This window comes from Narcine bancroftii, chromosome 3 (genome assembly GCF_036971445.1).
Source record: "Narcine bancroftii isolate sNarBan1 chromosome 3, sNarBan1.hap1, whole genome shotgun sequence".
NCBI classification, from domain to species: Eukaryota; Metazoa; Chordata; class Chondrichthyes; order Torpediniformes; family Narcinidae; genus Narcine; species Narcine bancroftii.
In genome coordinates, this window is record NC_091471.1 from 53,661,320 (window position 1) to 53,686,264 (window position 24,945).

General features: G+C 36.6%; 1 protein-coding gene and 1 non-coding gene across 2 annotated transcripts in view; both read left to right on the forward strand.

The window, feature by feature from the left end:
• The window catches only part of LOC138756681 (AT-rich interactive domain-containing protein 3A-like), a 612,036-nt gene that overhangs the window by 526,754 nt on the left and 60,337 nt on the right, over positions 1 to 24,945 (forward strand).
• LOC138759683 (U6 spliceosomal RNA) lies at positions 9,704 to 9,809 on the forward strand. The gene has a single exon (XR_011355025.1). It is a non-coding gene; the product is annotated as a U6 spliceosomal RNA (small nuclear RNA).

A 24,945-nucleotide genomic window follows, 5' to 3' on the forward strand; every position in this document is an offset into this window, starting at 1 on the left:
CAAAATGTAAATATTCTGAATATAACAACCACTTATTAGTAAAAAAACTATAATTATCACATGAAACCTATGTAATTTTTTCCATTATTAAACAATATTTCATCTCGTTATGCCATCTATTAATATCAATCATATTTGTATCTTTCCACGTACTAGCAATACATTTTTTTGCTACAGATAATGCTAAATATACGAAAGCAAGTTGAAATGTATCTAATCCCAAACCTTTCAGTGGTTGCAAACTGCCAAATAAAAATACTGTCGGATCTAAAGGTATTTTAATCTTATACAGGTTTTCTAAAAACAATTGAATTTTCTTCCAAAAAGATTGTATATATTTTCTTTCTTCTTCTTCTTTGGCTTGGCTTCACGGACGAAGATTTATGGAGGGGTATGTCCACGTCTGCTGCAGGCTCATTGGTGACTAACAAGTCCGATGCAGGACAGGCAGACACGGTTGCAGTGGTTGCAAGGGAAAATTGGTTGGTTGGGGTTGGGTGTTGGGTTTTTCCTCCTTTGTCTTTTGTCAGTGAGGTGGGCTCTGCGGTCTTCTTCAAAGGAGGTTGCTGCCTGCTGAACTGTGAGGCACCAAGATGCACAGTTGGAGGCGATATCAGCCCACTGGCGGTGATCATTGTGGCAGGCAGCAAGGGATTTCTTTAGGCAGTCCTTGTACCTCTTCTTTGGTGCACCTCTGTCTCGGTGGCCAGTGGAGAACTCACCATAGAACATGATCTTGGGAAGGCGATGGTCCTCCATTCTGGAGACGAGACCCACTCAGCACAGTTGGGTCTTCAGCAGCATGGATTCGATGCTTGCAGACTCTGCCAGCTCGAGTACTTCGATGTTGGTGATGAAGTCATTTCAATGAATGTTGAGGATGGAGCGGAGACAGCGCTGATGGAAGCGTTCTAGGAGCCATAGGTGATGCCGGTAGAGGTCCCATGATTCGGAGCCGAACAGGAGCATGGGTATGACAACGGCTCTGTACATGCTGATCTTTGTGTGTTTATTCAGGTGATTGTTTTTCCAGACTCTTTTGTGTAGTCTTCCAAAGGCACTATTTACCTTGGCGAGTCTGTTGTCTATCTCTTTGTCGATCCTTGCATCATGTGAAATGGTGCAGCCGAGGTAGGTAAACTGGTTGACCGTTTTGAGTTCAGTGTGCCCGATGGAGATGTGGGGGGGATGGTGGTCATGGTGGGCAGCTGGCTGAAGGAGGACCTCAGTTTTCTTCAGGGTGACTTCCAGGCCAAACATTTTGGCAGTTTCCGCAAAACAGGATATCATACACTGGAGAGCTGGCTCTGAATGGGCAACCAAAGCGGCATCGTCTGCAAAGAGTAGTTCACGGATAAGTTGCTCTTGTGTCTTGGTGTGAGCTTGCAGGCACCTCAGATTGATATATATATATATACATTGTATATATTAATGACCAGACAGCATGAAAAAAAGTTCCAACAGAGTTACCACATCTAAAACACAAATCTGATTCATGAAAACCATATTTTTTTTAGATTTTCAGATGTTAAGTATAAATAGATGTAATAAATTATAATTAATCATCGCATAACATGCATTTATCAGTCTAGTTACACTATCATAACAAATATCTAACCAATCATCCTCAGAAAAAATAAAACCAATATCCACTTCCCATTTACTTTTGGATTTATCCCAACCCTTTATATCCATACCATCCTGTAATATTTGATACATAAATGAAATATAACCCTTCTCTGGTACCTTCATAAGAAAAGTCTCAAATTTAGTCATTTCAGGTAAAATCATATCTCTACCAACACATGTTTTACCAAAGATCAAATTTGATACTAAAGAAACAAAGAGTTCTTACATAACTGTCTCTCATCTGATTAAAATATAAAAATTTACCTTTCTTAAAACAATCTCCCAAATTTTCCACACCTTTAAATCTCCAATGTAATAAACTTCGATTGTGTATTGAGAAAGAAATAGGTTGATTATTATACAATGGAGCCAAAGCCGATAATTTACCCCTAGAACCTATCATTTTCTTTTTCTTTGTCCATAACTTCATTAAATGTTTTAATATAGGCACATTATGTTGCTGTAACAAATTTATATTCCATCTAAACAAAAATTGATATATTTCAAATTCAGAGATATTTGCCATCTCAATTTTGGCCCAACTGGGGGGCCATTCCAAATCCATCAATGAACTAATAAATTTAATAGTTTTGAAAATGTGGTAAACGTAGTCCCCCTAACTCATATTTCCAAGTTAATTTATTCAAAGCTACTCTTGAAAATTTACCTCTCCATAAAAACTCCCTAACCATTTTATTCAAATCTCAAAAAAAAATTATCAAGGAAATACGGAATAGATTGAAACAAATATTGCAAACGTGGAAAAATATTCATCTTAATTGTATTTATCCTACCCAATAAGTTAATAGGTAAATCTTTCCATTTAATCAAATCAGTTTTTTTTTATTAACGGAACATAATTTAATTTATATAAAGATTGATAATTAACATACAAAATTATACCCAAATACTTAATCTGATCCGTCCATTTCAAATTAAGAATATTCTTATAAGCTGAATAATCTCCTTCACTTACTGGTAATATTTCACTTTTTTCCCAATTAACTTTATATCCAGAAAGACATCCATATTGTATCAGACACTCCTTCAAATGTAAAAGTGATTGAGCTGGATTTGTTAAATACACCAATACATCATCGTCAAATAAGTTAATTTTATATTCCTCATCTAAAATTTTCATACCTTGTATCTGTGTATTTTGTCTTATCAGCTGTGCCAAAGGTTCGATCACTAACGCAAACAAAGCTGGTGATAAAGGACAACCTTGACGAGTTGATTGAGTCAATTTAAATGGTTCCAACCATTCATCAATACTCTAGCTACCGATTTACTATATAAAGCCTTAATCCAACCAATAAATATAGAACCAAACTTAAATTTCTCCAGAACTTTAAACAAAAAATTCCACTCAACTCTATCAAATGCTTTTTCTGCATCTAAAGATATCACCATCGGGTGATCTGAAGATTGTCAAAATCTATTAATCAAACTAATCACACACAAAATATTATATGAGGCATATCTATTCTTTATGAAACCTGTCTGATCCATATGAATCAACTATGGTAAAAGTTTAGCCAATCTATTCACTAAAATTTTAGCTATTATTTTATAATCTCCATTTAACAATGAAATTGGTATATATGAAGATCAAAGGATCTCTATCTTTTTTTGGAATTACTGTAATTAAAGAACTAGAACAAGACTCAGGTAATTCATAATGTTCTCCAACTTGACGTAACACATCTCCAAACACTGTATATAAATCATCATAGAAAAGTTTATAAAATTCAACCGAAAATCCATCATCACCAGGTGATTTACCATTCGGCATTTTCATCATAGCCATTTTAATTTCCGAATCAGTAAATGGTGCTTCCAACTCCTGTATATCTGCATCCTCTAATGTCGGTAAATTCAACTGTGATAAAAAAAAAGATCAATCGATCCATTTTCTTGTTTTCCTTCAGATGCATATAACTTTTTGTAAAATGCACAAAATTCATCATTAATCTTACGAGGATTATAAGTAATAAGAGAATTCCATCTAACAGCATTAATAGTCCTCAAAACTTGTTCTTTCTTTAATTGCCACGTCAATACCTTATGTGCTTTCTCTCCCCATTCATAATACCATTGTTTAGTCCTATTAATCATACATTCAAATTGATAAGATTGCAAAGTATTATATTCCAATTTCAACCTAGATAATTCTATTTTCTGATCTTCTGTAGCATCTTTCTGAAATTCCTTTTCTAATTCATCAATCTGTTTCTCTAATTCAAGACTGATTTAATCGATTCTTTTTTATTTTAGAAGTATAACTAATTATTTGTCCTCTCAAATAAGCTTTCATAGCATCCCATAATACAAACTTACTTTGAACAGAGTAAGAATTTTCTTTAAAAAAAAATTAATTTGTGTTTTCAAAAAATCAATAAATTCTGTATTTTTTAATCTTTCTTCTTTGGCTTGGCTTCGTGGACGAAGATTTATGGAGGGGTAATATCCACGTCAGCTGCAGGCTCGTTTGTGGCTGACAAGTCCGATGCAGGACAGGCAGACACGGTTGCAGCGGTTGCAAGGGAAAATTGGTTGGTTGGGGTTGGGTTTTGGGTTTTTCCTCCTTTGTCTTTTGACAGTGAGGTGGGCTCTGTGGTCTTCTTCAAAGGAGGTTGCTGCCTGCCGAACTGTGAGGCGCCAAGATGCACGGTTTGAGGTGATATCAGCCCACTGGCGATGGTCAATGTGGCAGGCACCAAGAGCTTTTTTAATAACATTGTATTAAACCTCCAACGATAGGCCACTTGAATTTTCTCAGAGGTTGCATTTGTAAAGTATAACAAAGAATGATCTGAAATCACCCTACTTTTGTATTCCGCTGGTTATATTTTCCCATGTAAATGTGCCGATACTAAAAAAAAGTCAATCTTTGAAAACGATTCATGTCTAGATTAAGACGTCTCCAAATATCTACTAAATTAAGATCTTTCATCAACGCTTGAACCTGAACTGCCATTTTAGATTTCTTAACTTTCTTCGGAGATTTATCTAATAAAAGTTCCAAAACACAATTAAAATCACCACCAACTAAAACATTATCATTAGCCTGACCCAGATATAAGAATGCATCGGAAATAAATATTTCATCATCTACATTTGGGGCATAAATATTAAGTAAAGTCCAAAATTCACTAAAAATCTTACAATTCAATTTAAGAATACATCCTGCCTTTTCCTCCATTGATTGTAATTCAAAAGATAAATTCTTATGTATCAAAATTGCTACACCTTTAGCCTTGGAATTAAATGAAGAAGAATATACATGCCCTACCCAGTCCCTCTTCACTTTCATACTTTCTTGTAAAAAAGCAACATCAATTTTCATTTTCTTAATATACGCCAAAATTCGTTTACGCTTAATCGGACTGTTTAAACCTCGAACATTAAAAGTAGCAAACCTCAACTTGGACATATCTACTAATATTACTATAGACCAGTGGTTTCAAACTCAATTTACCCGGGGGCCGCTGGAGGTAGAGTCTGGGCCGCATCAGGTTTTCCACAAGAAAAGCTCTTACAAAAACATTCCAATGTTATCAAATGTCTTTATTTTTATTTTTTAACACAAAATAAGATGAAAAAATTAATTAATTAACAATTCATAAGAAAAAAGTAAAATCAATCAGTAATAAATAAATAAAATGAAAATAATAATAATGAAAATATTAATATTACAGCAGATATAGAAGATTGAAGAAACCACATATAGTTGCTGACTGGAGAAATGTAATTATTATTATTCAGATTCAAATGTCTGTATTGACAGTTCTGTAACCTTTAACTTTCTGAACATGAATGGAACATTGAACATAAACTGTTATGAACATGTCTTCTTCTGCCTACTTCTTACTGCTAGAGATCTGGCAGCGCTTCCTCTCGCATAGCCGAGCCACATTTAGCTTAAGGGAGGAGGCAGTTGAGACCCTCAGTAGGGCTTGAAGATGTTCATCAGTAAGTCTGGACCTGTACTTGGACTTATTGAAGTTCACGCGCTGAAGCGCGTGATGCGGGAGTGGCCGCGGAAATTGTGCACGTGCCGCGTGCATATAATGACAAATAGAAGATGCACATAAATATGCTTATATTCGCAATAAGCCCAGCCGGTCCCGCCCCCAAGACCAATATACCCCACCGTGATTGGTAGGTTCGTTCAGCTCTGCACACAACACTGAAAAGTGCCAATTATATCAAACTCGCGGGCCGCACTAACATTAAACTTTCATATTAAGGCGGGGCCACAAACTATCGTCCCGATGGCCGCAGTTGGCCCGCGGGCTGCAAGCTTGAGACCCTGCTATAGACCAATAATATCTTTATATGAAAACTCAAATCAACGTATATAATCCCTCCAATAGGAGAAAAAAATCACAAATTGAAAGCTAGATAAAATGAAAATAAAAAACATAATTAAAAAAAATAATTACCCCCCCCCCCCACAAAAAAAAAACTACCAAATGGTAGAAATCCCTAAACAAATTTTGGTGTGGATCACCCATCAGTGGCTGATGACTAATAGAACTTAGAGCAAATCTCTCCCTCCCCAGCCGAACAAAAATTAACCTCAAAATATCATAATAACATAAAAAGTAAAATAAGAAGAAGAAGATTCTTCTATTCATCCAATTGATTCCAAACTCAGAGATCCCATTTCAAAAGAAGTTGGACTCTTTCCATTCCCATTTTTCCCATTTCTGCCATTTCTTCCACTTCCAGAACAACCAGATTTTTCTTTAGGAGACAATGGTGGACTGCGTCTTTGTCCTCTTACATCTGGCAATGAATCAGCAAAAATCATTGCTTCACGATCATTCTCAAAAATACCGAGATTGATAGTCTCCATGAAACATCTTCAACACTGCCGGATAGCAAAAAGTAGACATAACCTTTACGCCACAAAACTTCTGTAACTGGATTAAATCGACATCGACGTTGAATGACCTCTTGACTCAAATCAGGATTTTTTAAAAATCTGCTATTCTGAATCAATAACGGAGTTTGTCGTTTTCTCGCATTTTGCACTGCTAGTCGAAGTATTGCTTCTCTGTCCAAATAATTCAAACATCAAATTATTATAGGTCTCAGTGGCTGACCAGGTAAAGGTGTTCTTCTTAAAGCTCTATGGACTCTTTCCAGAGAAAAATTCTTGCCCTAATACTTGTGGGATCCAGTCTTTAAAAAAACTAAGAGGATCTTGTCCTTCCATACCTTCTGGCAAACCAACAATTTTCACATTATTCCTTCTACTTTGATTCCCTAAATAGTCTGTTTTCCTCTCTAACTCCTTCTCACGTTCTCACAATTCTATAACGGATTTTTCAACCTTCAACGCTTTTTCTGTATTAGAGGCTACTTGCTGTTTACATTCCAAAAAAGCAGACTGACATTTTTTTTTAATCTTCACAAGATGCTTCCACATGTGCTTTAACTGTATTGAATTCTGAACTTATACTAACATTCATTTGAGCCAGCTCTTGCATTATAGGCTGAATGATAGCATTTAACTGCTTATATTGTAGCTCAGAAAAGCTCAGCCCTGCTTTCTCTGACATAGTGGCAGAACCAGGTAACTGCAGCTCCTGCAGCAACTCAACAAAAGGCATTTTAACGGTTTTACTGCTGGTCTGAACTCCAAACGACGGCACCCCGACTTCCTCAGGAGGTCGATGCTGGCCTCCCCCGCCGCTTTCTGTTTTTCCACAAAATCACGGAGGAGATCGATATCTTCTGGTTGGAGTGTTGTCTGAAGCATTTCAGACAATGGAGTCATCTTCCTGCATGCTCCCTCCGTTAAAATCGAAAGGCTGCCAGAATCGGGATCCACTTCTTGGGAACACCCACCTTCCTCCAGAGAATGGGTAATTCCAGCGCTATCCTTCATTTGGTGAGTAGTAGACATTTTTTTTCATCTCCCACAGGCAGTCTTTGTGGTTTAGGCACTAAGGAAGTTAAACCTGAAGCTGTATCAAGTTGTTTAGGCCCCAAATCTTCAACACTTCAAAAATGTAACTTCTTCTGCACTTGAGGTTTAATCTTTTTTACCATTAATGGCCATAACAGTTCCTTAATACTTTAAACTAAAATTTTAAAAAGTTTAAATTTGAAAACAAAGGGTTAAAAAACGGGTATTTAAAAGTCCGGCCAGAGAGGTCGAGATCTCACGTCTAGACTCTATGCCATTTTGCCACACCCCCATATGTTAATATTTTTGATTGGCTGGCTGGGGAGGAAGGGATTGCACTAACTTCTTTGTTAGTCATCAATCACTAGTGGGTAACCCACACCCAGTTTTTTTTTAGGGAGTACTACCTTTTGGTAGTTTTTTTTGTTGTTTTTCTTTTCTCTTATTAATGAATATTATTTTTATTTGGAAGGCCTATATATTTTAATTTGAGGGTCCTATATAATTTTTTTTTCTCTTAGTTATTATTAATTTTGTGATTATTTTTGTTATTTAGCAATTGTATTAGATATGTCAAATTTGAAATTTGCTAACTTTAATGTTCAGAGCTTAAACATGCCCATCAACCATAAGCGAATTTTGGCTTATATTATAAAGATGAAGAATGATATTGCTTTTTTAGAGGAGACACATTTGAATGAAAAAGAAAGTATGAAATTGAAGAGGGTCTGGGTTGGACATGCTTTTTTTTTCTTCATTTAACTCCAAAGCTAAGGGAGTAGCAATTTTGATATGTAAAAATTTGTCTTTTGAACTACAATCATTGGAAATTAATGTAGGACGTATTCTTAAATTGAATTGTAAGATTTTTAATGAATTTTGGACTTTACACAACATTTATGGACTGAATGTGGATGATGAAGCATTCATTTCGGATGCATTTTTGCTTCTGGGACAAGCTAATGAAAATTTTCTGGTTGGAGGAGATTTTAAATGTGTTTTGGAACCTTTATTAGATAAATCTCCAAAAAATGTTAAAAAATCTAAAATGGCAATTCAGATTTGAGCTTTGATGAAAGATTTTAATTTAGTGGACATTTGGCGACATCTTAACCCAACAGAGAAAGATTTCTATTTTTATTCATTTAGACATGAATCTTTTTCCAGAATTGATTTTTTTTAGTATCGGCACATATACAGGGGAAAATATTGCAAGTAGAATATAAAAATATGGTAATTTTAGATAATTCTTTGTTGTATTTTACTTATGAGAGTTCCAAAAAAGTTTGTGCTGCTTATCGTTGGAGATTCAATACGATCTTGTCAAAAAAAGCAGAATTTATTGAATTTAAAAAAAACATATCAATTTCTTTTTGGAAGAAAATGTTAACTCCGTTCAGAGTAAATTTATATTGTGGGATGCTATGAAAGCTTACTTGAGAGGTCAAATAATTAGTTATACTCTAAGGTTAAAAATAATTATTTGACCGAATTAGAGAAACAGATTGATGAATTAGAAAAGGAATTTCAGAGAGATGTGACAGAAAATCAGAAGATAGAGTTGTCTAGATTGAAATTGAAATACAATACGTTGCAATCTTATCAATTTGAATGCTTGATTAATGGATTCTAAACAACGGTATTATGAATGGGGTGAGAAAGCGCATAAGGTACTTGCATGGCAGTTAAAGAAAGAACAGATATCAAGGGTTATTAATGCAGACAGATGAAATTCAACTGTTACTTACAAATCTTGTGAGATTACTGATGAGTTTCATTCATTTTATAAGAAATTATATACTTCTGAGGAAATACAGGAGAGTGGATCGATTGACTCTTTTTATCAGTGTTGAAATTACTGGTACTAGGAGAAGACATATTGGAGCAGGAGGCCATTTAGAAATTAAATTGGCTATGTTGGAAATGCCGAATGGAAAATCACCTGGTGATGACGGGTTTTCGGTTAAATTTTATAAGGTATTTTATGATGATTTATCTACAGTGTTTGGAGATGTGTTACGACAGATTAATGAACATTATGATCTACCTGAATCATACTGTAATGCCTTAATTACTGTAATTCCTAAGAAGGATAGAGATCCATTAAAGGTGTCTTCATATAGACCAATTTCTTTGTTAAATGTAGACTATGTGCTCGCTTCGGCAGCACATATACTAAAATTGCAACGATACAGAGAAGATTAACATGACCCTGTGCAAGGATGACACGCAAATTCGTGAAACATTAACAATTTTTTTTTTAAAAATTTTTTTTAAAAATGTAGACTATAAAATAATAGCTAAAGTATTAGCGAATCGATTGGCTAAATTTTTACCTAAGTTGATACATGTTGATCAAACAAGTTTCATAAAGAATAGATATGCTTCAGATAAAAAATTCTTCGAGTGATTAGTTTGATTAATAAATATCGACAGTGCCCTAACCATCCGATGGTGATATATCTCGATGCAGAAAAGGCTTTTGATAGAGTTGAGTGGAACTTTTTATTTAAAGTCTTAGAGAAATTTAAGTGTGATCCTTCTTTTATTGGTTGGATTAAAGCTTTATATAATAAACCAATAGCCAGGGTATTGACAAATGGTCAGATCTCGGAATCTTTTAAATTAATTTGTTCAACTCGCCAAGGTTGTCCTTTGTCTCCAGCTTTGTTTGCATTAGTAATTGAACCTTTAGCACAGTTGATACGACAAAATACACAGATACAAGGTATGAGAGTTTTAGATGAGGAGTATAAAATCAATCTATTTGCTGATGACGTATTGGTGTTTTTAACAAACCCAGCTCAGTCACTTTTACACTTGAAGGAATGTTTAACACAATATGGATCTTTGTCTGGATATAAAGTTAATTGGGAAAAAAGTGAAATTTTACCGATAGGTGAAGGAGATTATTCAGTTTATAAGAATATTATTAATTTGAAGTGGACTGATCGAATTAAATATTTGGGTATAAATTTTGATGTTGATTATCAATTTTTATATAAATTAAATTATGTACCATTAATGAAAAAGATCAAAGCTGATTTGATCAAGTGGAAAGATCTTCCAATAAATTTAACTGGAAGAATAAATACAATTAAAACGAATATCTTTCCATGTATACATGTTTCAGTCAATTCCGTGTTTACTTAATAAGAATTTGTTTCGAGATTTAAATAAAATGGTTAGGGAATTTTTATGGAAGGGCAAATTTCTGAGAGTAGCTTTGAATAAGTTAACTTGGAAACATGCATTGGGGGGGATTATGTTTACCACATTTTCAAAATTATTATGAGGCAGCTCAATTTAAATTTATTAGCTCATTAATGGATTTGGAATGGCCCCCTAGTTGGGCTAAAATTGAGATGGTGAATATTTCTGAATTTGAAATACATCAATTTTTGTTTTGGTGGAATTTCTATTTATTACAACAATATAATGTGCCTATACTAAAACATTTAATGAAGTTATGGATGAGTAAAAATAGAACGATAGGTTCTAAGGGTAAATTATTGACTATTGACACCATTATATAATAATCAACTTAATCCTTTTTCAATATATAATCAATGTTTATTACATTGGAAATCTAAAAAAAACTTGGGGGATTGTTTTAAAGAAGGTAAATTTTTATCCTTTAATCAAATGAGGGAAGATTTTGGTATTAATGAGAATTCTTTATTTGTTTATTATCAATTTCAATCCTTAGTAAAACAAATATTTGGTAGACTTTACCTAAATTGACTATATTTGAATCTTTTCTTGTGATTGTACCAAAGAAGGGATATATTTCATTGACGTACCAAATATTACAGGAAAGTATGGAACAAAAAGGGATGGGATAGATCTAAGATGAAATGAAAAAAGGATATTAATTTTACTTTTTCTGAGGATGATTGGTTAGATATTTGTCATGACTGTGTTACTAGATTGATAAATGTTCATTCTGCAATGGTTAATTACAATTTTTTACATCAATTGTATTTAACACCTGAAAAGTTTTAAAAATATATGGTTTTAGTGAATCAGGCTCTTGTTTTAGATGTGGTAATTCGGTTGGAACTTTTTTTCATGCTGTTTGGTTATGTGTACATATACAATCTTTTTGAAAAGAAATTCAGTTGTTTTTGGAATATTTGTATAAGATCAAAATACTTCTAGACCCGACAATATTTTTGTTGGGTGAGTTGAAGCTTTTGAAAGATTTGGGAATGGACAAATTTCAGATTGCTTTTGTATATTTAGCTTTATCTGTAGCAAAAAAATGTATAGCAAGTACATGGAAAAATGCTAATGTGATTGATATTAATAGATGGCATAATTAGATGAAAACTTGTTTGGTAATGGAAAAAAATCACGTATGTTTTACATGATAATTATTCTTTTTTTCTTAATAAGTGGTCTTTATATTCAGAATATTTACATTTAAATTTACCTTGATTAGATTTTACTAAATGTATTTCAGTTTTTTTTCTCTTTGGCTCTCCTAAAGAGAATTAAAAAAAATAAAAATTAAAAAAAAAACAATGTAAAAATGAAAAATACAGGAAAAATGTGAAAAAATAATTCTTTTTGTTTATTAGAATTTTTTGATTTTTTTGTGTGAGTTGAAGCTGCCGTATTTCAGATCATTGTGTAGATACAGTGATACATTCTTTATAAGAATCTGGGCAAGATCAACCTGTGCTTTTGTTTTCCACTGTCTCACAAGGAGAGAGCATCATCATGCAGAAATCAAGAATGAAGTATTTGGAATATTGTTTGAAATTAAGAAATTCTATCAGATTTTAAGAGGCCCATCCTTTACCCACTAACAGATCATAAGCCTTAATCAGCGAATCAGCAATACCTACAAAGTTGCATCATAGAATGTAGAACAATACAGCACAGGAACGGGGCCCTCAACCCAAGATGTCTGTGTCAAATGTGATCCCCAAATTCTACTAAATCCTTGCTGTTTGCATATGATCCATAATCCTGTATACCTTGCCACAATTATTTATTAATTGCCTCATGAACTATCCTAACATATCTGCTTCCACCACTGTGCCTGACAGTCCATCCCAGAGACCTCCCACTCTGTGTAAAATATTTGCCATTCACATCCTTATATTTTCCTGTCTTCACCTCAAACACATGTCCTCTAGTATTTGATAATTTTACCAAGGGATAAATGATTCTGACTATCTACCCTAACAATGCCTCTTATAATTATATAATTGTCTATCAGGTCCGGCCTCAGCTTTTGATGCTCCAGAGAAAACAACTCAAGTTTATCTAACCTATAAACCAGACAACAACCTGATACATCTCTAAAGCTTCAACATCCTTTTTGCCACAGAGTAACCACAATTGCACATAGTATCCCAAGTGCAACCTAAATGAAGTTTCAAATGGCTGCAACATGACTTCCTTACTCTGATACTCAGTGTCCTACCCAATGAAGGCCTGTGTGCCATATACCTTCTTTATCACCCTACATATTTGCATGACCACTTTCAAGGAGCTATGAATCTGAACTGACAGATCCCTCTGCACATCAATACTTTTAGAAGACTTGCCTTTAACTGTGTATGATTCCCTTACACTTGACCTCCCAAAGTGAAATAGCCACACTTATCTGGATTAAAGTCCAACTGTCATTGTTCTCTCTGTATCTGTGACTGAGCTGTATCCTGTTGTATTCTTTGATAGTCCTCTACTCTGTCCGCATCTCTATTAATCTTTGTGTCATCTGCAAAACCACCCACCTAGTTTTTCAACTAACTCATGTGCATAGTTGTGTACTGTATCTCTCACACTAGAAACAGGAGTTCCAACAGTGATCCCTGTTGTTTGTGATATGCAATTTGAAGGATGCAAATTCTTTATCACAACATGACTGTACAATTGAGCAGAAGAGCTCCAGATGGAACATCAGTGCAGATGCACTGTTACTGCAACTAGGTAATAACTCTGATGTCAGGAGTGAAACTGGGACCTTCAAATAAAATGCAGTGGGTGATTATTTACCAGTGATTATGTTTGAAACCTCAGGCAAGACCTTAGGTGTTAAAATGGCCTCGTGTTAAAAAAGGTCTGTGAACAGATGTCGAAAATTTTGGTAGGTTCAAAATAATCATTTGGTATTAAATCCAACAAAGTGTGGCAAAGAAGCCAACCCCACTTAAAGGAGAGAATCAAATAGTCCCTAAAAGATGGTTTGATATCACAAACCATAAGACATAGAAAGATTCCAAAAATAAGTTACCAGACTAGGTTTATAGTTGTTAGGTACAAAATGTTTTTATTTTTAAGTTGCATTCATCACACTGTTGACATTTTAAAAGTTTTAAAAAAGATAACTTTTAGAAAAAGAAGCAGTATGGTTGTTTTTGTCATGCTCCATGGTTTATTTTATGTTTCTGATTGGACGAGAGAATCAAGTGATTATGTGTGTATTGTAATGACGTAACAATACCACAGCAAGATAAAGTCTGTACTAACAGTGAAAGATACTATGTAAACTATTCAGCTGTTTGACTTTGAAAAATTAAATAGTTCTTTGTTTACAATAGAGTGTCTTGATGCTTTTGTGAAAACATCGGAAAAGAAAGTAGCCTTCAAATGTATGGCCTGGGAGCTGACTTTGTATATGTATGTTTGTAAAAATAGAAAAAAAGATTGCTGATTAGTTAGGAAAAAGCTGATGTAAGAAATGTTCCTCAAGATTTATTTATTCTGATGGCTAGCATGTTATGGATATGGTCAGCATAGTCTTGTTAAAGTTCTTTGGAGAGAAGAGAGTTAATCCCTGATGTGAACTGTGCTCCTGGTTTGTGCTGACAGGGAAATTTTAGTTTTATCAATGATTACTCTCAATGATACATGACCCATCACTGTTGGCATCTGCTGACAAAAGTTATACTGGCCGTGGAATTCTCTCACTTTTTATTGTCAGTGCATTTCAGGTAAAATACATTTGATTGAATACTGAAAACCGATAAATCTCTTTTATCAGAGTCTGGTGGTCCAGCGTGATTTTTTTTTTACATTGAGCCACTATTCTTTCAAAAGAAAACTTTGTTTTTACAATGAAATTAGAGGCACCTTGCTTTTTCTTGCTTTTGAAGCTTTTGTTAAGCCAGGTAGATAGATAACTCTTTTATCCTCTAAAGGATGAAAATTTCAATATGTTCAATTGTCTCAAGACAAAACCCCAGTCAGTACGCTTTGTTTTTTTGACTAATGTAGCTGGCTATCTCCAAGTATCCACTTTCACTTTATTCTACATTTGTTCCAACAGAGCAATAATTAAAAGATTACTGTGAATTGTAAGATATTGGTTACTCATTGCAGGTCATTAATCTGATTTTGCCTTCATTTATCTTTTGTTGAATGTTTTGGTTTGAGAGGTTAATGACTCTGTATCAGGGAACAGCTTCCATCTGTGCCCTAGAACCATGATTAACATATGTACATATAATATATATTTAAATATATTTATTTATTTACTTATATATATATATATATATATATATATAATAGGTCTCTGGAAAAAATCATCTCTTATAGATACTCAGGAGCACCTTCTAAAACTGAGCTTTTACTTTTGAGATACAAATTGCTGGGGTTGGAGTACTGAAAAATCTAATCTCTAACCTTGACATCCAAGGATGACAAAATGATGCATATTCATGAAATTCCAATAATACACGACTTTGGGACTTTGGTAGTGCCAGACTCGTAGATTCCACAGACTATTGGATGTTACTCCTATTAATAGCAACACACTTCCATTTACATTTTCTTTCCATATGGTGTAACAAAATTTCCACTCAATCCAGTGAGTTTAAAGGAAGAGATTACCTCTCTTTCCATACACTCTGCCATCTCCTAAGCGAACGAGGTTACAACAAGCAGATGTTACTGTCTCAACCTCCTTTCCAGTCTTTCTTTTTGTAATTTCTGTCCTTCCACACTGATTCCCTGCATCAAAGAAGCCTTCCTTGAAGTGGAGCAGACCAGTGACTGAGGGGAGTACTGCTGAGGCCTAGCCTTTACTGCACCTGACACCTTGACATGGTTAACTGCTTTTGTGCTGTTCCTACTGATATTGTGGAGGAGGGGTCACTCAACATTGTTGGAGAATAATTTAGTCGTGACATGTAGACAAATACTTAGTTCTTTATTTGGACAGGATGGGGAAGATAGGGTACAGGACTGATGGAAAAACTCAAAACTAGCATGGACCAGATGGACTAAATTACCTCACATTAAATTAGTAAAGCACAATATATTTGTAACAGTGAATTTATCTGCCCTGGGGGTTATTGAATCTATGGTCCATTATTATTTCCAGCTAGGATTTGTAGAATATCACAGGATGGGTTTGCGTGTATGATTGGTGGGTCATGGTTTATTTAGATTTTATGGAACTATCTTGTAAATGGAGTCGAATCCACGGACACTCAGTGACTTGGGGGTGGGGGGGACACCTCTCTTTTGCTTTTCTGACTGTAAGAGGCACCTGGAAATTTCTGCTGATGGTGAATCTGTCTGTCTTACTGCAGACTAAAAGCAATTTTCATGGCAATAAAAGAAACTTGAACTTGAAATTACATCAATATTTTTTAAATTGATGCATTTTGCTGAGGTCAATATATTTGACCAAACAAACACATATTTGATAACAAATTACATTCAGTATTTATTTGCTTTAGCAGATATAAATTTGTTTGAAGCTTAACTATGGAGGCAGATACTGTAGTGGTTAGTGCAATGCTGTTACAGCACCAGTGATCTGGGTTCGAATCCAGCGCTGTCTGTAAGGAGTTTGTACATTCTCCCCATGTCGGCATGGGTTTCCTCTGGGTGCTTCGGTTTCCATTAACCCTTCAAAAAAAATGTATGGGGTTATTGGTCAATCGGGTGTAATTGGATAGCTTGGGCCTGTTACTATGCTATATGTCTAAATTTAACAGTTTAATTCTAATAAAGTTTGCAGTAATTTGAGCAATTGTATTTAAAAGAGGGAATAATAGAAGGTTGACCGAAACTATCACAGAATCTTGGAATTATTAACAATCGCGGCACAAGAGATCAATCAGACCATCATTTATGTGGTGATTGAATAGCCTAGTTCAGGTTTCCATCCCCAGCTCTTAGTTTATTGTTTTGCTGGCTATAGCATAACTAAATGTCCATCCCTGTACTATGTAAAGGCATTTTATTCTCAACATTATCCCTGTTTCAGGCAGTGAGTTCCAGAGTGATCACTGAGTGATCAAATTTTTCTTCAACTTCCCTCTTGAAACTTCTAATAATTATGTTGAGGCTGACCCCTTTATTTTATATAAAAGGATAGTTAAACGGGAAAGTCTGCCGACACTGTGATTGTAGTGCAATGCACAAAAATGCTGGAGAAATTCAGCAGATCATCCAGCAGTGGTAGGAAGTAAAGGATAACTAACGTTTCTGGCTTGAGCCCTTCACCCATACATTGATGTAGGGCCCAGCCCTGAAAGGTTGGTTACCTTTTACTTCCTATCGATGCTGCATGACCCACTGCATTTCTCCAGCACATTTGTGTATTACACTTAATTTTATATGTCTTAGTTAAGCCTGCACCATAAAGATAACCTACTTACCCTTACTCTTGGCAGTCATCTTCTGGAACATAATAAAACCTCCTATAAATTCCATTGGAAACTCTCTTATCCCATGTTCCCTTCTGTAATGAAAGTGGAATTACATACGTTATGCAGAGTTCTATCATGACCTTTACTTTGTGCCTAAAGCTTTGGGCCTGTGGTCTAGGGAGGGACTGAAGATTGTAGCAGAGAACTCTTACCAAAACAGTTATTGATGCGCTACTGTTAAAATCATCTGGCTCCCCTTCACAACACACTAACATTTATACAACCTGGTGTGCATCCTGAACAATTGTGTTCCCTTTGTTATTCAAGGATATGTAGTTAACAATCTAACTCTTCTGCTTTGCTCCTTCATGTCTTATCACATCCCATGCCTTGCTTCTCAATGCTGTCTTGATAAATAGTTCTGCAAAATTTGAATTTCATAAGTACAATTGCAAATTGTGTCTGTAAATAATAGTCCTTCAGCTGACTTATTCAACCAACCAATCCAGATATTTTTCACTGTTTATTCCACCTTTGGTTGGTTTTAAATCTGCCTGATAGTTTTCTACTGTAGAACTGAGTGAACAACTGATCAATCAGTTTGATCGATCAGTCCACATATGATGGTGGATTGGAGAGAATAGGGAATGGAGGGCTTTAAATTAATAGAGCGGCAAACTGGCCACCTCACACCAGCAGGGATTTATGTTTCTAATTTATGTTGATGGTTTGCATTGAGAAGCTCATTATGAAATGTGCAGACAAATGCAAATGGGAGATAGTTAAGTCTGCAGGGACAGTCGCAAATCTGGAACATGACCTAATGATCCATGTATCTTAGTTGGGTACTGTGTAGCCTGCTGCATGAAGTTGGAAACTATCTATAAATTGTAGTACTCAGATCTGATGTGCTTCTTTATAGCTAAGGAACATCTTCTCATCATTCGATAAGATCATGGTTGATATGATCTCTTGGCTCAGCTCTACATTGTTGGCTTGTCCCAGTAAACCTTGACTCAACAAAAGTTCAAAGACATATCTAAGTATACAATCAGTATCCACAGCTCTCTGAGATTCAGAATTACAAAAAATCCACAAACTTCAATGAGAAGAAATTCCTCCTTATCTCTGTTTGAAATGGATGACCAGTTAATCTTGAATTTAATCTTTGATTTAACCAGAGGAACGTTCCCTCAGCATCATGTCACTCACCCTCAAAATCTTTTATGTTTCAATATGAGCATTACTCAATTTTAAACTCCTGAATACAGATCTGCCTTGTTTCAGCCTGTCTCAAAAAAATATTCCAGCAATCAACTCTGTGAACCTTCTCAGAACTTCCTTCAATGCAAGTATAGCCCTCTCTACTTGGGAGACCAAAGATGTGAACAGTACTCAAGAAAGGCACCGGAGAATGATCAAATGTATTCACAGTGCTGAGAATACATCTCATTTTTTTTAAGTGAAATTATTAATGTCATAGAGCTGTACTATACAGTCACAGAACTGTACTACAGCTGTACTGTACTGAAATTGTTAATGTCACAGAGCTGTACTACACAGTCACAGAGCTGTACTACAGCTGTACTGTACTGAAATTGTTAATGTCACAGAGCTGTACTACACAGTCACAGTAAAACACACTGAGCTGCTGGAGGAACTTTCAGCCCTTTAAAACTTGTTCCTCCCACCTTTGTGCCCTATTTTTTTACCCCTGCACATTGGAAAAAGATTCTATGCTATCTATGTCTCTTACAATTTTACATACTTTTCTCAGGTCATCTCTCAGCTTCCTTTGCTCCAGGGAAAACAAACTGATACAGTTTCATCCCACAACTATCCTCTAACCCAGGCAATGTGCTGGAGGACCTCCTCTGCATTCTTTTCAGCAGAACCATTTATTTGCTATAGTGTGGTGACCAGAACTGCACACAGTGCAGTCTAACTGGAGGTTTGTACATTTGCAGCATAATATTACAATTTTTGTGTTCTCTTCCTTGACCTATGAAAGTGAGCATACTGTAAGCCTTCCCCACTACCCAATCTCCCATGTGGCCACTTTTAGGAAACCATAGATTTGAACCCCCCCCCCCCCCCCCCAAGGACTCTACGTTCCTCATTGCCCCACTGTTCACTGTATCTTTCCCATTCGTATTTGAATTTCCAAAATTTATCACCTTCCACTTGTTCGGATTAAATTCAGTCAGCCAATGCTTAGCCTAGTTTTTATCTGATCTGCTGTTTTCCTGCTGCAGCCTTAGGTAGCCTTCCTCGCTATTCACAATACCCCAACTTTCATGTCATTAACAAACTTTTGAATCGCTCCTCTTACATTCACATCCAGATCATTCATATAAATCAAGTACCCTAGCATCAAACCTTGCAGTATACCACTGGTGATAGGCCTCTAATCAGAGAAGCATAATTTACCTTCTATCACCGAGCCAGTTTACCTTGGAACTAATTGCTTTAACATTGAACAATAAACTGCAGCCTTCTTGTATCTATTGAAGTCCCTTTAGACATTATCTACTACTCTGCTATCATCAATTTTCTGAGATATCCCCTTCAAAAAGCCCCATCAAATTGGTACGGTTATGTCATGCTGATATTCCCTGATCAGCCCCTGCCTTTCCAAATGTACATAAATCCTTTCCATGAGGATTTTCTCCCATCGACCTACATTAATGCAAAGGTTACTGACCACTAACTACCTGGCTTATCCCTGATGCCCTCCTTAAATAAGGGAACAACATTAGCTATGCTCCAGTCTCTTGAGTTAAAAAAGAAAGTCTGCAGATGCTCTGATAGTAGTTTACACAAAAATGCTGGAGAAACTCAGCAGGTCAGGCAGCATTCTTTATGTAGCAATGATAAAGATACAAAACCAACGTGTCAGGTCCGTGTTGGGTCTGAGCCCTTATCAAGATATGAGCAGAAAGCAGGCAGATGCCTGAATAACATGGTGGGTGGAGGGGTAAGAGAAGGTGCTCAGGGTTACAGACAAGAGGTCATAGATGGATATGGGTGGGAGTGCGCAAGATAACAAAAGCTGAAAAGTGATAGGGCAGGGAATAGCTCTGAACAGAGAAGGACGAGGTGGGGGGGTGGGGGGGTGGTGGAGAGCTGGAGGAAAGGAGATAGATGGGTGAGGAGGAGAGGGAGACAGGGGAGTGGCCTAATGGAAACTGGAGAACTTGTAGCAGCACTGATTTACCCAGTTTTCATACAGTTAAAGAATATATTCGCTCGTTTCTTTCTGGACTAAATGGAGTCGACTCTCTTTATTCTCTTCAGACACAACACTGCATTCTTCATCCCCCCCCCCCCCAAACGACTTCGACCTTTTCATTTCTCACCACCACATGAGTGATCCTGACGCTCACGCTCTCCTCCTCCTGCATCTGAGATCTATCTCACATAAGTACCTGCTTTACTAACCCACTCATGCGTGGTATTACTCCCACGTGTTATCTTGGATACATCACTAGCGGTGACTGACATTGCTTCCGACACAGGTAAGTACGTGATGCCTACAAACTCGATATTAATGCCCAGTCGGAGTATTAGGTTTTGTTTCTCCAATTTATGGATGGCCTTGGTTTGACTCTGCATGAGGCCATGGATAGACATGTCAGTGCGGGAGTGGGCACGGAATTGAAATGGTTGGCCACTAGGAGATCCCCATGATTGTTGTGGGCAGAATGAAAATGCTCAATGAAGCAATCTTCCAATCTGCGTCCAGTCTCTCCGATGTCGAGAAGGGCACAATGGGAGCACTGGATGCAATAGATGACCCCTGTAGATTCACAAGTGAAATGTTGCTTCACTTGGAAGGACTGTTTTGGGGTTCCAAATAGTAGTGAGGGAGGAGGTATGGGCACAAATGCAGCATTTCCTGCAGTCATGGGGTTGATACCAAGGGGGCGATTAGTGGGAAGCTGAATGGACGAGGGAATCACAGAGCAGTCTCTGCAACACCTGGAGAGGGGAGAAGAGGGAATGATGTGTCTGGTGGTGGGATTATATGTTTGGTGATGGAAATCGCGGAGGATAAAATCTTGGATGCATAAGGCCGATGCATACGTAGGCTGATGAGACAAGAGGAATCAGGGCAGGTAAGGATGGTAGAAGGGAAGTCATGATTTTTGAAGAAAGAGGATGTGGTGAACTGTTGTATTCCTGATTTCCTGGCTCTGCCCCATTCTTTGACTGTACCTATAGCTCCTCTCTCTTTGACCTTGTATAACGCCTCTAACACCTTGACCCTTCCCCAGAAAGCCCAGGTCATGGCACAGGACAAAGTCCCTGTCCATTGTGAATAAAAGCCTGAAGATTAGTAATTCAGTTTCAGCCTCATGAGTTATTTACTTTGCATCGGAGGACATCTTGGATGATCTGGAATGGAAGACCTCATCCTGGGAACAGATGTGATAGAGCAAGAGAAATTTAGAAAAAGGAATAGAATCCATATAGGGTGTGAAGAATGTAGTCAAGGTAATGTGGGAGTTGGTGGTTTTATAGAAAATGTCTGTAGAAGATTTATCTCCTGAGATGGAGCCAGAAAAATTGAGAAATGAGAGTGTTGCCAGGGATGGATAAAGAGAATTTGAAGTCAGGGTGAAAGTTAGCAGCAAAATGGATAAAGTTGACAAGCTTGAGGAAACACCCATATAGTCATCAATGTACCAAATGAAGAAATGAGGAGCCTTTCAGTATCGTCTTGTAGTATGGTTTGCTCTACGTAGCCAACAAAAGGCAGGCATTACAGGGACCCATGTATGTACCATGGTTATCCATATGATTTGGATAAAGTTGGATGAGTCAAAGGATAAGTTATTGAGGGTGAGAACACGTTCAGCCAGGCAGAGAGTGGTGGTGGAGGGGGACTGTTGTTAAGAAAGAAACAAAGGGCTTTTAGATCTTCAGTGTAGGGGATGGAGATGTATAGAGATTGGGCGTCCATAGTGAAAATGAGGTGGTCGAGTTCAGGAAATTGGAAGTTGAAATGATGGAGAGCATGTGAAGCATGGATATAGGTGGGGAGGGACTTGACCAGAGGGGAAAGATATCTTCTGGTACTTGGCATACGATGAAGAAAGATGTAAATATCTCCAGCAATGTCCCAGGTATCCTTTCTCCCTTGCTTCGCAGTACACCCAGGTTTTGCTCCAAAGTCTAACAAGTATGGTTGTTGATTGGACAAGTATGCTGATTGCTGATTGGACAAGTATGGTTGCTGATTGGACAACTGCTTGTCACACCCATGTGATAGCCATTCTATTTCACAGATCAATAATACCCAAATCAAACCTTGAGAATTTCTGCTCCTGACTCAGCTCAGTGTATGAAATTCTCTGTGCAGTGCTCGTGAACAATCTGTCTCATTGGAACCACAGTGAATTTGAACGGAAATAGCAGGAAAATAGGATAAAGAGAGGCAGATACTTATTTGTGGCAGATACTTCTGATTTCCTTTCCAGGGTCTAATTACACAACTGTGCCAACTTGTCCTAAATTTCCTTTCAAATGAAATAATTTATTTGAAAATTAATTTATAATTTTAAACATCTCTATTTACTAGGTTCCTCTTGGATTCGTCCTCATGTCACATGAGAGTTTGTGACAGATTACAATCCCAGAGAATGGATCAGAGTTGAGATGAGGGTGTGACAGTTATTTTATATTGTATAGATATGTTTTAAAGGAGATAAATTGTGGGTTTTTTCAGTCAGGTCACAAAAAGATACAATCACTTCACAACACATATCTCATTTAAAAAGCCAGTCAATCCAGGCTCCCAGTGTCTTTTGTGACAGAATATAGGTATGTTTTTTGGGAGATAAATTGGGGCAGGTTTTAGTGTAGGTCATTCACAGACAAACACTTCAAAACAAATCTTATTTAATATACTGGAGCTCTGCTAAATGCTAGACATATCGACCCCAGAACCTTTGCAGAAGCTTTAGAGAGTGCCCAAGGGACTTCACTAATGGGTTGTTGTTTACAAAAAGGCAACAAATGAAAGAACTTGATTGTTTGGAGGGAAACTTGCTGTTCTAAGAAGGTCATGTGGTTTTGCAAGCAGAGAGTGTCAAACAGGCTTTTGGTCTCAGAGAGAGAGAGAGACACACACACAGATCACTTCTACAGTGTTACAGTTATCAACAGCAGCTGGGACTGAAACAGGACAAGCTGGCAAGCTTATGGAAAACCCCATTTGGAAGACACATTGTGACTGTTTAGTTCAGCTTGGTCAAAGCCCTTGTGGTTCATGCAAGAGGAGAGGACTAGCTGTCTAATGTTTCACTTGGAATAAGAGGAAAAATAAGACACTCTGGTGACCTGAAAGAAAGAGGTTATCATCTGGAGAACCCTAAGGGTGGGAAGTTTCTTCAGCAAGACACTGAAGTGTCTGATTTTTTTAAAAAGAATCAGTTCTGGGTGTCTCTCTGAAAACCAACAAGAACCTTCCTGAGCTGTAAGCATTTACCTTTCAAGCACCAAAGCTTGGTAAAGTTTATAAATGTTCAATTTTGTGCACAGTATCAGAATTGCCTGATACCAGTGAACATGGAGGAGTGAGAAGTGAGATTGGACTGTGAACCAAAGAACTTTTCTGAACTTATGCACACATTACATACACTTGCACTTATAGAATTAGAAGGGGGTTAAGTTAGGTTAGTTAATAGTGATAACTTAAAGTGTGATTCCGTTTGCATGTTTAAAGGTATTTAAACTTTTGTTTAAGTAACCATTTGTCTTGGTGAATATCTATTGCTGCTGGGTTTTGGTGGCCTCTTTGGCTCATAACATTTTATGGGGACTCGTCCTTTCGGATTGAAAATTGGAGTTTTTGTGATTTATTAGTTAATTGGGTTTTTTTCAAGCTAATTTAAAGCTTGTGTGTGGAAAAACTCAGCAGGTCACGCAGCATCCATGGAAAGCAATAGGCAGTTAGTACTTCAAGCCTGTGCCCTTTATCAGGACTCAGACCAGAAACATCAACAACTTTTTACTTTACATGGATGTTGCATGACCTACTGAGCTTCTCCAGCACTTTTGTGTACTGACTAGACCCCAGTATCTGCAGACTTCTTGTTTACCTACATCTTAAGGAAAGACAAGTTATTGTTGGCAGGGGAAAATTACGAACAAATAGTATATGTATATATAGAATAATTTGGAATTTATTTGGAAATAGATGAAATGGGCTAACTGTTCCAAGGACAACCTAAAGGAGCTTGTGTTTCAGAGGTAGAATGAAGAATAGCCTGGTGTTTTTATATTGTAAATGTGCATTCGTAACTTTATGACAGGGACATGAACCACATTTATGAAGATTGTTTGTCCATTCCAGAATGTCACCTGGCATGACAGAATGCAAGGCAACACAGTATCAAAAGATGACCCTTTTCTGATTATTTGCAATTTAATGGTGTTGGCAAGGCAAATCAGCCATATAACAGAAGCTGGTAGGATTGGGAGATCACTTGCAACACTCTAAGGGGAATGTAAGCAACTGGTCATTAAGAGTTTAAATGTTGTTGAGTCAAGGACTAAACGAATGGCTGTTGTGGTAGATTGGAGGAGAACCACAAGCAGGTATTAATCTGTTTGTCTTCTGCATATACCCGATAATTCAGTTTCCAAATAGTTCTGAAATTGTTCTGGCAACTAAAATAATAGTGATTTTTTTTTTCTTTTGTCATTTATTAGTGACATAATCCTTTTACTGGCCTGTCAGTGTGCTAATGCTGGAAAAAAATCCAG